The 13,626-nt window shown below is 41.9% G+C and overlaps 1 long non-coding RNA gene and 1 pseudogene across 1 annotated transcript; both read right to left on the bottom strand.

Annotated features, from left to right (window-relative positions):
- Positions 1–3,087: 3,087 nt before the first annotated feature.
- On the bottom strand, positions 3,088–4,659 carry LOC149534438 (uncharacterized). The gene is made up of 5 exons (XR_016357232.1): positions 3,965–4,659; positions 3,809–3,873; positions 3,631–3,720; positions 3,465–3,530; positions 3,088–3,378 (listed from the first exon to the last, which is right to left on the bottom strand). It is a non-coding gene; the product is annotated as an uncharacterized LOC149534438 (long non-coding RNA).
- Positions 4,660–11,188: 6,529 nt separating this feature from the next.
- LOC149534437 (cytochrome P450 94A2 pseudogene) lies at positions 11,189–12,753 on the bottom strand (annotated as a pseudogene).
- Positions 12,754–13,626: the final 873 nt, after the last annotated feature.

Here is a 13,626-nt window from a genome sequence, read left to right as displayed (position 1 = left end):
ATTTTTGTTTTACAATGCCATCTTGGGTGATGCTGAAACTTGCAGTGTGGGCTACTACAAAGTTGCCAACTACCAAATCTCTCTCACCTTTCATCGTGGGATCGAACTGTCTACTCCGTTAGCTCCGAGTGGCTGGGTAAACCCTATCCCCAACCTTTTCCTATCCCCTTTAGTGCTCGAACGTTCTCAGGAACGCCAATCCGGAATGTCCCCAAGGGTCACTAAATGCCATAGGGCTGCGATCTTTGACGGGGCATATCTCAGAGCTCGTGCGAGGTATGGATGTGATTGTAGTTCCTACAAGACCATGTTGCGGAGACCTACAATAACCTCTCTCACTTTTTGGAGATCACATTCTGTTTTCATTTTACAACACCATTTTGGGTGATACTGAAACTTGTACTGTTGGTCAGTACAAAGTTGCCAACTACCAAATCTCTCTCATCTTTCGTCGTGGGATCAAACTGTCTGCTCCATTAGCTCAGGGTGGCCAGGTAAACCCTATCCCCAACCTTGTCTTTTCCCCTTCAATGCTTGAACATTCTCAGGCACGTCGAACCAGAATGTCCCTAAGGGTCACTAAATGCCATAGGGCTGCGATCTTTGACGGGGCATATCTCGAAGCTCGTGCGAGATATGGAGAGATTCCAATTCCTACAAGACTGTGTTGTAGAGACCTATAATAACCTCTCTCACTTTTTGGAGATCACATTCCATTTTCATTCTACAATGCCATCTCGGGTGATGCTAAAACTTGTAGTGTTGGCCAGTACAAAGTTGCCAACTATCAAATCTCTCTCATCTTTTGTCGTGGGATCAAACTATCTGCTCCATTAGTTCTGGGTGGCTGGGTAAACCCTATCCCCAACCTCTTCCTATCCCCTTCAGTGCTCGAACGTTCTCAGGAACGCTGAACCAAAATGTCCCTAAAAGTCACTAAATGCCACAGGGCTGCGATCTTTGACGGGGCATATCTATGGGCTGTCAATACTTCGACTATACTTTAAGTCAACAATTATCAATATGTGAAAAAATGGAACTCGTTGTATTTTGAAGTACTGAGAAGATTTTTGGGTGACGCGATGCGCTCCCCTGCCGACAGGTGGTTAATTATGTGGTGTTCCATGTTGACTAACAGTCATGGCTTTTGGTGCAATAGAAAATGGGGCCTACAATTGGTATCAGAGCCTAGTTTTGGCCTGGTCATGGGTTCAAATATCTCCGGTGCCTTCCCGACCTGCGTAAGCACCTGGTATGCGCATCGAGGGGGAGATTGTTGGGTGATGCGACGCGCTCCCCTGCCCACAGGTGGTTAATTATGTGGTGTTCCATGTTCACTAACAGTCATGGCTTTTGGTGCAATAGCAAATGGGCCCTACAAAGATGGCCTTGCCCTTCCCTAGGAGTTTCAGAAATGGGAGACATTAGGTAAGAGAGTGAAAATGTTACTATCGCTTCAACGCACATGACGCAATTGGAAATGCAAATTTTGATGGTAATCATTTTGTGATAAGGGAGAGACTAGGGATGATCATTGTTACTATCTCTTTAGTAGCGGAATTTTGTTTTCTCTTGAATTTGGTGGTGGGGGATCAGTGGTAAGACTCCTTGGATATTCCTTCTTATGATGTTAGTGACAAGTGTTGCTCTTTGAAAACACTTGTACAATCTTTTTTAAATTATTAGATAAAAACATAGAATTGTAAGTATTAAACATGATTAGCCTTTAGTTCCTAGAAGATCTTTATTGCCCCATCAATGCATTTAGAAAGTTAAGTTTTAAGAAGATCATAAATAGAAAAAAATAGAGAAGTGATTTAAACATTTATATTGATTGGAAACATGTGAGTCTTGAGTTTCCTCTACCTTTTAAAGAACGTTCCTTAGCTAGCAGACCTAATTCCACATTCCATAAGACGGTCATTGTGCTAAAGATTTAGGAAACCAACTGCTCTAAGATAAAGCTTCCCGGTCAATAATAATCTAGCCTATTGAGGTACATAATACTTCTCAATTAAACTTATGTTAATTCAGTATTAATTTTGTAATTAACTAAAATTTCAGTATCTATGTACAGGGGGTGACTGAGAAAACTATTTGAGGTCCAATTTGAAAATATATTTGTAAGGATCTCGACCAAGGTTCACAACTTTGATGATTAATACATTCATTCAGGCCAAAACCTCACTACAAAAAAATAATATATAAAAAAGGTAGTGAATAACGTCATGTCTAGACCCAAATCAACCAATGAAAGTCAAATTAGCATAATGTGGAACAACAATATATGCATTGAGTGGGTTGTCATAACAAAGCTTCATAATAAAATTCATGTCTAGAATTAAAAGACCTTAAAGAACATTTATGCTTGTAACACAAATGGCCATTCAAAACTGAATATGATTACAATATGTGAAATAGCATTACAAGAACTTGTAATGCTCTTGTGAACATCATGTTAATTCTTGTAAGAATCCCTAAGATGCTTGTTATACTCAAAATTTTGTTGAAATTGAATTAATTTTTATCCTGTCGGTTAATTGGCTTAGGGTGATATATGCTTCTTGGATGGAATAATGAGTTCGTGATTAACTTTGTATTAAGATTCATAGCATCTTCTAGTTATTTGCAAAGGAAATTTATAAATTACTTGCTAATGTCATATGGCTTGCTTGAGAAAGATGTCCGTGTTCTTATTGATGGGTACTAATGACTATCCACATTTAGTTCTTCAATATCCTATTTGACAAGCTTTCCATAGACATTTCTTTGCCATACTAAGTATTTTTGAAAACATATTTGAGTAGAAGGACTATTGTAGATACTACCAGAAACAACTTCTTTGCAGTTTTTGAGAAATACTAATAAAGCAAAATAGAACATCTACTAGTTGGTAGACATAATGGCAACTCTCTAGCAATTGAATTTAATTTCATACATGCACATATCTAATTTAATTTCATACACGAACATATCTAATTTAACGTCATACATGAACAAACATATAATATAAAATGATAACCAATAATGTCATATACATTAACAAACACATAATATATTATGATAACCAATAATGTTGTATATGAACAAACATATCATATATTAACCAATAATGTCATACATCAAATATAGAATGTCATATGTACATCAAATGTGTATCGAATATGTCTCTCAGATGCCTATATATATACATGGGGAAGGAAACAAGTGTCTATATATATGTATCAAATATCTCAACTACATCTTTTCCTTCCCATGAGGGGAAGGAAACAAGTCTCTCGACGTCCTCTGTCATCGTGTGGAGGGAGACAGTGGAGATGACGGGGCCCTCCTGACATGCTCACTTGACCTCTTGTTGAGGCTCTTCTCCAGGTCCAACTAATACAAATAAAGTAGATATGAATCAATATTTATTATACGTTGAAATCAAATATATGTACTCACAAAATCAATTATTTTCTTACCACCAACAAATAGTCACTCTGTAAGTCCACCTCAAATGCTCGTGGACGATCAGGCATGACAAGACCCTACAACAATTCAATAAATATAATCACTTATAAATAACATTAGAAATTTTGAGATTAACTATTATAAACAACAACTAAAACGAAGAAAATTCTTTCATACCTCCGTCAGTGGCTGTGAGCTAGCCACAGCTGCGGCCACTCCACTATCAACAGACTGTCGCAGATGAGGAGGTGTGTCTGACATCATGAGCTGCATGTCATACAATACACGTTATATCTAACATGAAACATGGAATAAATATAATCAAATGAATTAAATTAACATGAAACAATTGTACCTGTGTGAAGCTCGTATGATGTCTCTGCTCTGCGTCTGTGGTAAAGGTTGAGGTCTTGTGGAGAACTGATGCACATGCATATTTTTTTTGGTCAATCCTTAATATGATTACGTAATAAATATATGTATTAATTAAAATGATTAAATTGATACATACCTCAGGACTCGTCGAAGGGACAAAAAATGGGCCTGGAGGATCACTGCTAGGCCCGGGAACACTTTGACCCTAAATTTTGAACAATGTCAATAAATCCTAATTAATTAATCATTCACTATACGTATGAAATGTGATCAAATTAGTAATTTACCTATGTGTCAATGCCAAATGTCTCATTTAGGAACTGATCGGTGAAAAGCCCATCATCTGCACCATCTCCAACATGAGTGCCAAATGTGCATAGGGATCCGCATGAAGTGCACATGTGACCACGACGTATAGAAGGCTCCCCCTCAACTAATGGTCTCATGGAATGGATGAGGGTCTGCGTCAAAGCATTAATGGTCCCTAGAGTGCTGGCCTCTACATGTTCCTTCACAACTGAAGGAATAATCACATGCTCACACCGTGGATGGACCACGGGTGCCCTAACTACTTTAGGGTCACAACGTGCTCCGGGCCTCTCAAATGATGACCCCCCACCTCTACCCTGGGAGCCTAACATATCAAAATAATTGGTGATCTCCCCAAGGACAAACTCACAATATAATTTCTTCAAAAAATACATGGGGACCTCGTGATTGTTGCAAGGAGGGGCATCAAAAACCATCCACCATCTAAGCCAAAAATTATTTCTAATAGCATCATGTATGCACCAATGGATGGGGAATCGTTTAGTACCCTCTCTAACAGTATTTTGCTCACCGGGTTTTCTAAATAATGCACATATACTACCTTTTGGTATTTCCTTTTTTTTAACATCTTCATATGACAATTTATTTGCATAAAATCATTTTTGTTCATCCCTCTTAGCCTACCAAATATCTAACTGACCACTAACTGAGGCTATCTGAGTGTTAATGGATTTGAGGGATGATGCCAATTTAGCCCTCATTGGATTGGTTTGTTTGGATTCTTTCAACCGAGCAATGATTCCTTCTAATTCAGTTTTTCCTCTCTCTATTTCATTTCTTAGATTTTCTTGTGTGCCTGGTGGAGGTCTTGCAATTGGTTCGGGTTGTGGAATTTGTTCTTCTTCTTGAGGAGGGTTTTGGTTTTGGGGTTCTTGAGGGTTTTGATGTTCTTGTAGATTTTCTAGTTGATTATGAACATTTCCTGATAAAAAAACAATTGAAATTCAAATAAATAAACAAATCTTAATGAAATTTGTAAAAATCCTACAAAAGAATATAAAAAACTTACAAAACAATATGAAAAATATATCAAACAATTCAAAGTTAGGTTTATATCACTTACGGCATCGTCGTGGGTGCGCTTGTGGTCTTGGATTTCATCGACGAGGAGGCATTTTGGCAAATGCTGGTGCAAATGTTGAGTCTTCAACTCGCGTACGCGCTGCTTGCTGTAGGAGTCGAAGAAAATGGTAATGAAAATGATGGGCTGCAGGTTTGCAGCCCATCATATATACTTTTTATTTTTAAAAAATAGCGCGCACACGCTATTTAAAATAGGAAAAAAAAATTTCCTTGTCACCTTTTTGGCACCACAACTCGGTGCATATGCCCCGCTGCTGCTTCGGACTGCCATGGCGCTGCCACCGAACAAATGCCCGCGCAAGTTTGTCCCAAAATTTTTCCATGAGGTAAGCCTGATATTGTCCTTCCTTTGCAAGAATTTGATGCCGCATGTGACTGGTTAGAACAACATACCTTGATTGGGTATTTTGTTGTTAGGACCCCACCTAAAGCTATGCTCAGAGAATGGGTTAAAAAAAGATGGACCCCGCATGGCGTCCGCCTTGACGCTGTGCAAAACCTTAACAAAGGTTTTTTTTATTTCGCTTCGCTAGCCTGTCGCAAGCTGACGCGATTTTTACCAACGACCCTTGGTCTGTGCATTCCTCTCTGCTTGGATTTCAGAAATGGTCCCGAGACTTCTCTGTCTCGGACGATAAAAAGTTTAGGGTTCCTGTTTGGGTTGAATTCCCATGTCTACCCTTGCCCTGCTGGCCTTTTATTGAGTCTATTGCCCAAGCCCTTGGCAAAGTTGTTACCAAGGAGCCAGAATTTTTTTTTAATGCTTACCCTCAGTAGCGTGTTTGCATTGAAGTTGATCTTTCTAAAGATCTCAAGGATTCGGTGAAATTCTAGATTGGCGCTCAAACCTTCGCACAGAAGGTGCTTTACTTGAACCTACCTAACACCTGTTATAGGTGTCAGTCTATGGAACACAAGATCAGGGACTGCCCTTTGGCCATGCCTAGGGTCAAACCCTAGCCTAAAGCAACGCTTGTCAAGCAGGTCGAAGGAAAAAAAGAAGAATGGGTTACTGTTGGGCACAAAGGCAAGCTTGCCTTGAATCCTTTGGCCCCCAAGCCATCCTATGCGACCATAACTACAATTCCTCCTGCTTCCATCGAAGTATCAATGCCTACTAGCATGGAGACACCAGCGGCTTCTGTTGTGTCGATTTTGGTTCTACAGGTTTCAAACCCTGTTGGCTTGCAGGGGATTAAGGCAGCCACCAGGACCTCATCCTTGGATGGGGCTCATTTTCCTCTTGTAGTCTCTTCCATAGTACCACTAGCAACAAGGCGTTCTGTCAAACAGTAGGCTATAAGTCTAGAGGATTTCTCGTCTGACTTCCACCCGGTTTCTACCTTTTTGCAAAATAGTTACTCCTCTCTCGAGGACGAGGATGATATGGAAGAGTTTTCATGAACTTCCAATCCTAGAATGTTTGAGGTCTTACAGACCTCCCAAGAAAATTCTATGCCCGAGATACCCGTCATAGACTTGGGAATTTAGATTTTCTTTGCCTGCAAGAAGTTAAGATTTCTAGTCTCATGCTTTCTGCTGCATGCCGAGTCATTTGGCAGGATAGCGTCATGTTTTCTTCTCAGCATGAAGCTGGCCGAGGTGGTGTAGTTACTCTCCTGTCACCTTGCCTTCATTCTGCTATTATTTCACACGGTTTTGACCCCACACACTGTATTATTTGGCTTTTGCTTTCCATCAACAATCATTCTTTTGGAGTCATTAATGTTTATGCCTCCAATGATGCTATGGAAAGGGAGCAAATGTGGGTTAGGCTTGCTGACAACTTGTCGCCTGCTACTTGGGTCCTGTGTGGGGACTTCAATATGGTTGAAGTAGCCTCTGACAAAGATGGCATTCTACCTTTCCGTTGGATAGCTAGGGAAAGACAAGCCTGGTTTCACATGCGTCATAAATTGGGCCTCTTTGATCCCAATACTAGCTGTCGTCATGATAATGGGGCTTGGCACACTTGGTCCAATTTTTGAGCCGGTCCTGATTGCATATTGAAACGTCTTGATCGTGCTATGATCTCGGCGCAATCTTTTTTTTATTTTTCTGAAGATCATGATCTACCTGTCATTCCCTTGATAGATGTGACCTTGTCAGACCACTATCCCATTTATTTTGGCATTTCTTGGCAAACAGCTGTCCCCAAAGTGGTTAAGTCTCAATTCTTCCTCAACACGTCTATGCTATTGCATGCCTCCACTATCTCCCACATACAACGTGTCTGGAATTTGGAACCACGTCCACATTCCCATCGAGGTTGGATTCAATGGTGGAATGATGCCATTGCCAGAACGGCTCATTTTTTGCGCATCTATGGGCGTTAGCTGGCAATTTTTAGAAAACATTCTTATGAAGCCAACACCCTTGCCCTCAAAAAAGCCTCTAAAGCGCTCACCTTCAGCCCTTTTGATGTGGATCTGCAACTTCAGCTTGCCAAGCTTCGCCATGAAAAGAAAATTGCTGCTAACTATGCTACCCAAGGAGCTCAAATCAAAGCCCATCTCCACTAGTTGGAGGTTGGCGACAAAGCCTCGAAGGAGTTCTTTCAGGTTCTACAAGCCCGTCATACCAATATTGGGATTAAAAAGATAAAACAGGGAACTGAGGTTCTTTTCAATCTGCCAGACATCCTGCAAGCTTTTGTTCTTCACTATGAGAACCTTTTTGCTTCTTAGGGCCATTCGGTTGCTTAGGAGGAGGCTCTTAGAAAGTGTATTTCTGTTACTCCAAACCGCCTCGCGGTTGAGCAACATGCTTTCTGTGAGCAACTTCTTTCCCTCCGAGACCTTAAAGAGGCAGCTTACTCCATGGTGGATGACAAATCCCCTGAGTGTGATGGATTTCCCTGTGAATTTTACAAACATCTTTGGGAGAAAATTGGTCCTGATCTGCACAAAGTCTATCTTGAAGCATACCATTCTAAAAGCTTAGGAATGATCATAAATAAAGGCAATATTAAGTTCATACCTAAAGTTGGCGATCCTGAGGACATCTGCAACTGGAGGCCCATCACCCTCCTCAATGTGTCTTATAAGATCATTGCTAAGGTGCTCTCTCTCAAAATCTGCCATTTGCTTCCTCTAATTGTGCGGCCTGAACAAACTGGCTTCATCAAATCCAAGTATATTCTTGACAACATCATTGTTGTCTGGGAAGGTATGGAATGGGCCCATAAGTCCAAGCAGTAGGCTATCTTTTTAAAGATAGATTTTGCTAAAGCCTATGATTGTATTGAATGGCCTTTCATTTTGGCTATGCTTCAGGCTCTGGGTTTTGGTCCCAATTTCTTTCAGTCTGTAGAGATGCTCTTTGGTGACGCTAATGCTTGCATCACCATCAATAATTCGCAATCTGAAGCTTTTGGACTTTTTCGTTCCATCAGAAAAGGTTGTCCGTTAGCTCCTATGCTTTATGTCCTTGCTGCCAAAGGCTTTGGTTATTTACTTGCTCATTCTGTGTCTTATGGGCTGGTCTGTGGCATTTCCTTGCCTGATTCTTCCTCCCAGTTAGTCAATGGTCATTTTGCTAATGATTCTTTTCTCACTCTTCTTGAGGATGAAGAAACCATCAAAAATGAGTTAGATTGTCTTGACACTTTTTGTCAAGCCTTCGGATCTACCATTCAATGGCATAAAATGCTCTGTTACCAACAGTCTTTTTTGCCAGCTCCACCTTGGCTCAGCCAATTCCAATGGAAATGGGTTACTCATGGAGAAATTTTTTGCTTTCTTGGCATTCCCTTTGCTTTCCAGGCTTCCCCTGTGGAACTTTGGAATGTTGTGCTTACAAAGATTACCAAAAAGCTTGATTATTGGATCACTAAGCTGCTTTCTCTTGCTGGAAAATTCCAGATTTTTTCTAAGATTTTGGCTGGCACCCATGTGTTTTATTGTTCTTGTTGGGCTCCCTCCAAAGCTTCATACCTCAAATTAGAACGTTTTCTCAGAGATTTTCTTTGGGCCTCTGGTTCTGACCATCATGGTTTTCATAGAGTTGCTTGAGATTTCTATTGTCTCCCGAGGGAATCTGGGGGTCTTGGCCTGCTTTCCACTTGGAAGCAGGGCCATGCCCTTTGTGCTAAATGGATTATCAAAGCTATTTTTGGAGATGAAGCCTGGAAAATTCTTGTCAGACATTGCATCTCTTCAGGCTTCCCTGCTAACAGACCGACCTAGAAGGGAATTGGTTTTTAGATTCTTCTCACTATGTGAGAACTAGTGGTCATACAGGGCTCCTTCATTATAAAGAGCATCTAGAAAGCCTGGGAAGCTGTTAAACCTTGGCTTCATTGGGCCGGTAATGAGTTCCGCAATGGGCTATCCTTAAATCAACAGAACATTTGGTGGTCTCCCCTATTTTCCTTCCAGGGTATTCCTCTTGCCAAGACTCAAGGTGCCAGTGCTCTGCGTTTCTATAAACGAGGCATTCACACTACTAAGGATATCTTTTCAAGAGTCACCATGAATTTCAGGTCTTGGGAGGATATGTAAGTTCAATACCGCCTTGTTCGTGCCGATCGTCAGACTTATGAGCTTCTGTTGTCTTCCATCCCTGTGCACTTACTTCATAAAGAGGGGATTCAGTCTGTTCGACCTTGGTGGTATGATTGGAAGTGGTTTCCTGCCACTCCATTTACCAATTATAAGCCCAATATGGGATATAGATGGCTTTCGCCCCACCTTCCAATGGTAGACATGCTTAATCAATGGTGGCATTTGCATTCTTTGCTTTCTCAATGGAGAAAACGGTTCGACACCATTTGGAGTGCCATTACAAAACCTAAGATTGCTCACTTTGCTTGGTGCCTTGCTTTCCAAGGTCTTCCCCTGGGGCCTTGGCTCAAGCACATTGGGGTTCCTGACCCCAAATGCCCCTTTTGTGGCCAACCTGAGTCCTTTTTGCATATTTTTTGGTTTTGCAAACGTGCTCAGAATTATTGGCACTGGATCCATGATTTTTTCAAGCCTTTCAGGCCCGAACCTTTTTCATGGCACATGATCCTTCTGGGTGATTCCCCCAGATTTCCTCGAAAGTTTTTCTAGATTTGGCATACCTTTAGGATGGAAATTTTGTTTTTTCTATGGAAAGATAGGAATGCAATTTTATTCACTCACAGTTTTTTGGATGTTAACATTGCAATGTACACTAAGGCATGCATTTGTAACAATGTCATTATGCAGATACAGGTGTAAGCTAATAAAGTTGCACTAGAGGTTGCCCACTTACAAGAATTGTTAAACCACTGGGGCAATGCTCCTTGTACCGTTGCCAGAGTGCCTCTGGAGGCCTCAACTGATGCTTCCTCATCTCGCGATCACCGTTCCAGACGCCATTCCTCTGGCCGCCATTCTCACACGCCGCGCTCCCAGGGTCCCCGCCATCGCTCTCCCAATGGTGGTCATGGCGGTTGGAGGCGCCGCTCTGCTTCCCCACCACGTGGTGGTGCTGGTTGGTCCCTGGCTCCCCCCCCTGGGCGAGCTTCTGGCTGGTCTCCAACTCCTCCCCCTGGACGGGCGCACCCTGGCAAGTTTCCCCGGCTGGCCTTGGCAATTTCTCCTCCGCGGCTAGACAAGAAGGATGCGGAGACTGCAACCACCCCAGATCCTGCAGATGCTGCTGACGGCTGGACTGTTCCTAGTCCGCCTTACAATCCCACTGATGCGTGGGGATTTCCAGATAAAGATGATCCTCCTCCCTCTGCTGGTACTGCCTTGGCAGCATGAGGATTGTTATTATTTTTTTGATGAATAGTTTATAGTTGCTGGCTGCGGCCATGTTGTTTGCTCTAGCTTTGGCTGATTGAACTCATTCGCGGGGTGATCCTGTATCCTACCTCCAGCAAACACTAATAAAGTGGTTCACATTATGACAAGATGTGGAAGATTAGTCCTTTTTCTGAACTGGAGGCAACTAACAAGATTTTATAAGCCAGTGATTAGACAAATTACTCAGAGACGTTATATCATTACAGGGAGTCCACCCTTCAAACGCAACGTGATAGAGAGAGAATATTTTGGACTATACTCTCCATTCACTTTCACACTGAACCTGTGTAGAACGGAAGCCACGACCGACTTCATCTGCATGAAGCTCATCTCCTTACCAAGACATATCCGAGGCCCGGCTTGAAGCACAGGAAACTTGCACGAATCCGCTGCAACAAATTTCCCATTTCTCAGCCATCTCTCCGGCTTGAACTCCAGATAGTCGCTGCCCCAGATGCTTTCCATCCTGCCCATGGAATAAATACTGTAACTCACAAACCAGCCCTTTTGGATAACATTACCGTCGGGCAGAACATCATCGGCTGCAGCGATTTTGGTATCAAGAGGCACAGGCGGGCAGAGCCTCATCACACAGAGCCGCATGCAAATAATGCATCTCCTTCAATTCCTCAAAGCTAAACACAACCCATGATTTCGAATCTCCTTCTTTTGCTCCGCCATTTCTGGCCGCGAGAAGCTTCGAAATCTCAGAGCGAATGGTTTCTTCTACGGAGGGACGAGAAGAGATCAACCAGAAAAACCATGTCAACGCCGTGGAAGTCGTGTCTCTGCCGGCCATTATAAAACTCACCACCATGTCTCTTAAAAGCAAATCTTCCTCATCGAAAGTCCTCTGCAGCTCTGGATTACCCACAACGCGAACAGCCTCCATGAATCTGGAGAGAAGATCCTGTTTTTCCTTTTTCCCCATCTCATTCCTTCTGGAACGAATTATATCCATGGCGAAGTCATCCACCACGCGAATGGCTTTCCTGAGCTGCCTTTCAGAGCCCACGTTGAGAAAGCGCTTGATTCTCCACAAGTAGGGGAAAACGTAAAAGAAACGACCAGAGCTGATGTGGGTCGCATCGTCGAAAGCCTCTGCGAAGGGCGAGCGAGGCATAGAAGATTCGAGGCACGGAGGATCCACGCCAAATGCAACCTTGCATATATTATCAAATCCAAACCTGTGCAAAACATCTTGCATGTCTATGGCGGCGGACGTTTGGCTTACCTGGGACAGGAGCGGCATCAGGCGGCTATGAATCTCAGATTGCATTGATTCCACCACGAAGTTTCTGAGAGACTTGGTATTGAATTCGTAGCTTGCAGCTTTCCTCTGCATCCTCCAGAGGTCGCCGTCCACATTGAAGATTCCGCTGCCGAGGAAATCATGGAGGAGGAAATTGAAACGCTCTCCTTTTGGGTAGTTCACAAAGTTGGTGCTGAGAATGTGTTCCACGTTTGCAGGATTGGCAGTGAAGAAGCCCGTTACTCCTGGGCGGCGGATCATGAATGTCTTGGAAGGTGTTCTGGAAACGGCATCTGTTGCCCATTCAAGGAATCTGTTTCGGTTTCTGAGAAACTCGAATGTGATACCCACAAGAGGATATAGCGTAGGGCCATTGTATGGTCGTGCCTTTTTCCAGCGTTTACTACTGGCTGCAATGGTCAATAGCAGGCCCAGAGAAAAGAGGAGAAAGCTAATCAAGATCGCCATTGCCTTGGATGCCTGCCTTGCCCCAAAGTCTCATTGTACAACATGATAAACCTCGGAAGGTGTTGAGGAGGCCACGTACCCAGCTTAACTGTGTGGTGACGTATAAAGATCTATATATAAATCATGAATTAGTAAAATAGGGTAACATTGCGCTATAATTTGCTTTCGGTATATTTATGTTTTATTCTTTTGACACCGAAATGGGTACCTACATGGATACTAATTTAGGGTCCGTTTGGTTCTAGAAGATGACAGGTATTGGCTTTTTTGAAATCCAGATTTGAAATTTTTTTCATTTGTTTCAAAATTGGCAAAATGGAATTAGCATATCGAACTTCCAATTTTGCCTCAAAACCAGATTTTCCAACTTCTTACTAGTAGATAGGAATTGAAAATCAAAACCTGGTTATGTTTTCTAAGGAGTGTAAAAACAATAGATTGGACTACTTTTTGAAATTTGCTTTCAACTTCAAGCTTACACATAAAAATGTGTCTTCACACGCATCTTTCGAGTGAAACAAATGGTTCAAGTAAAATCCCAGAAATCAAAATGAAGATTCACAAAACCTTGATTTAGCTAAACCAAGGTTTGTAGAAATCCCGGTTTTCTAAATTCCACAAACCAAATAGACCCTTAGAGAATGCCTTCAAACTTACCTCCCCTCACGCTTCTAGTTTTTTCCTACATACATCTATGCATTCTTTGTTGAGCATCTAGCAATAGTGTAATATATTCTATATGGAACAGATTAGATGGTCCATCTTCTTTTTACCTTAATAAGTGTACTGAATGCAAGTCCTTTCTCTTTTTTTCCCAAGGTTTTTTTTTTTTTTTTTAAATAGAATTCTTTATTTATTTATTCTTTTGGTTTTATCTATATAAAAATA

Source organism: Cupressus sempervirens, chromosome 10 (genome assembly GCF_028749045.1).
Source record: "Cupressus sempervirens isolate cs-2001-9-10 chromosome 10, ASM2874904v1, whole genome shotgun sequence".
In the NCBI taxonomy this organism is placed as follows: domain Eukaryota; kingdom Viridiplantae; phylum Streptophyta; class Pinopsida; order Cupressales; family Cupressaceae; genus Cupressus; species Cupressus sempervirens.
Note: the sequence above shows the minus strand (reverse complement) of the source record. Positions and strands in the feature narration are given on the sequence as shown.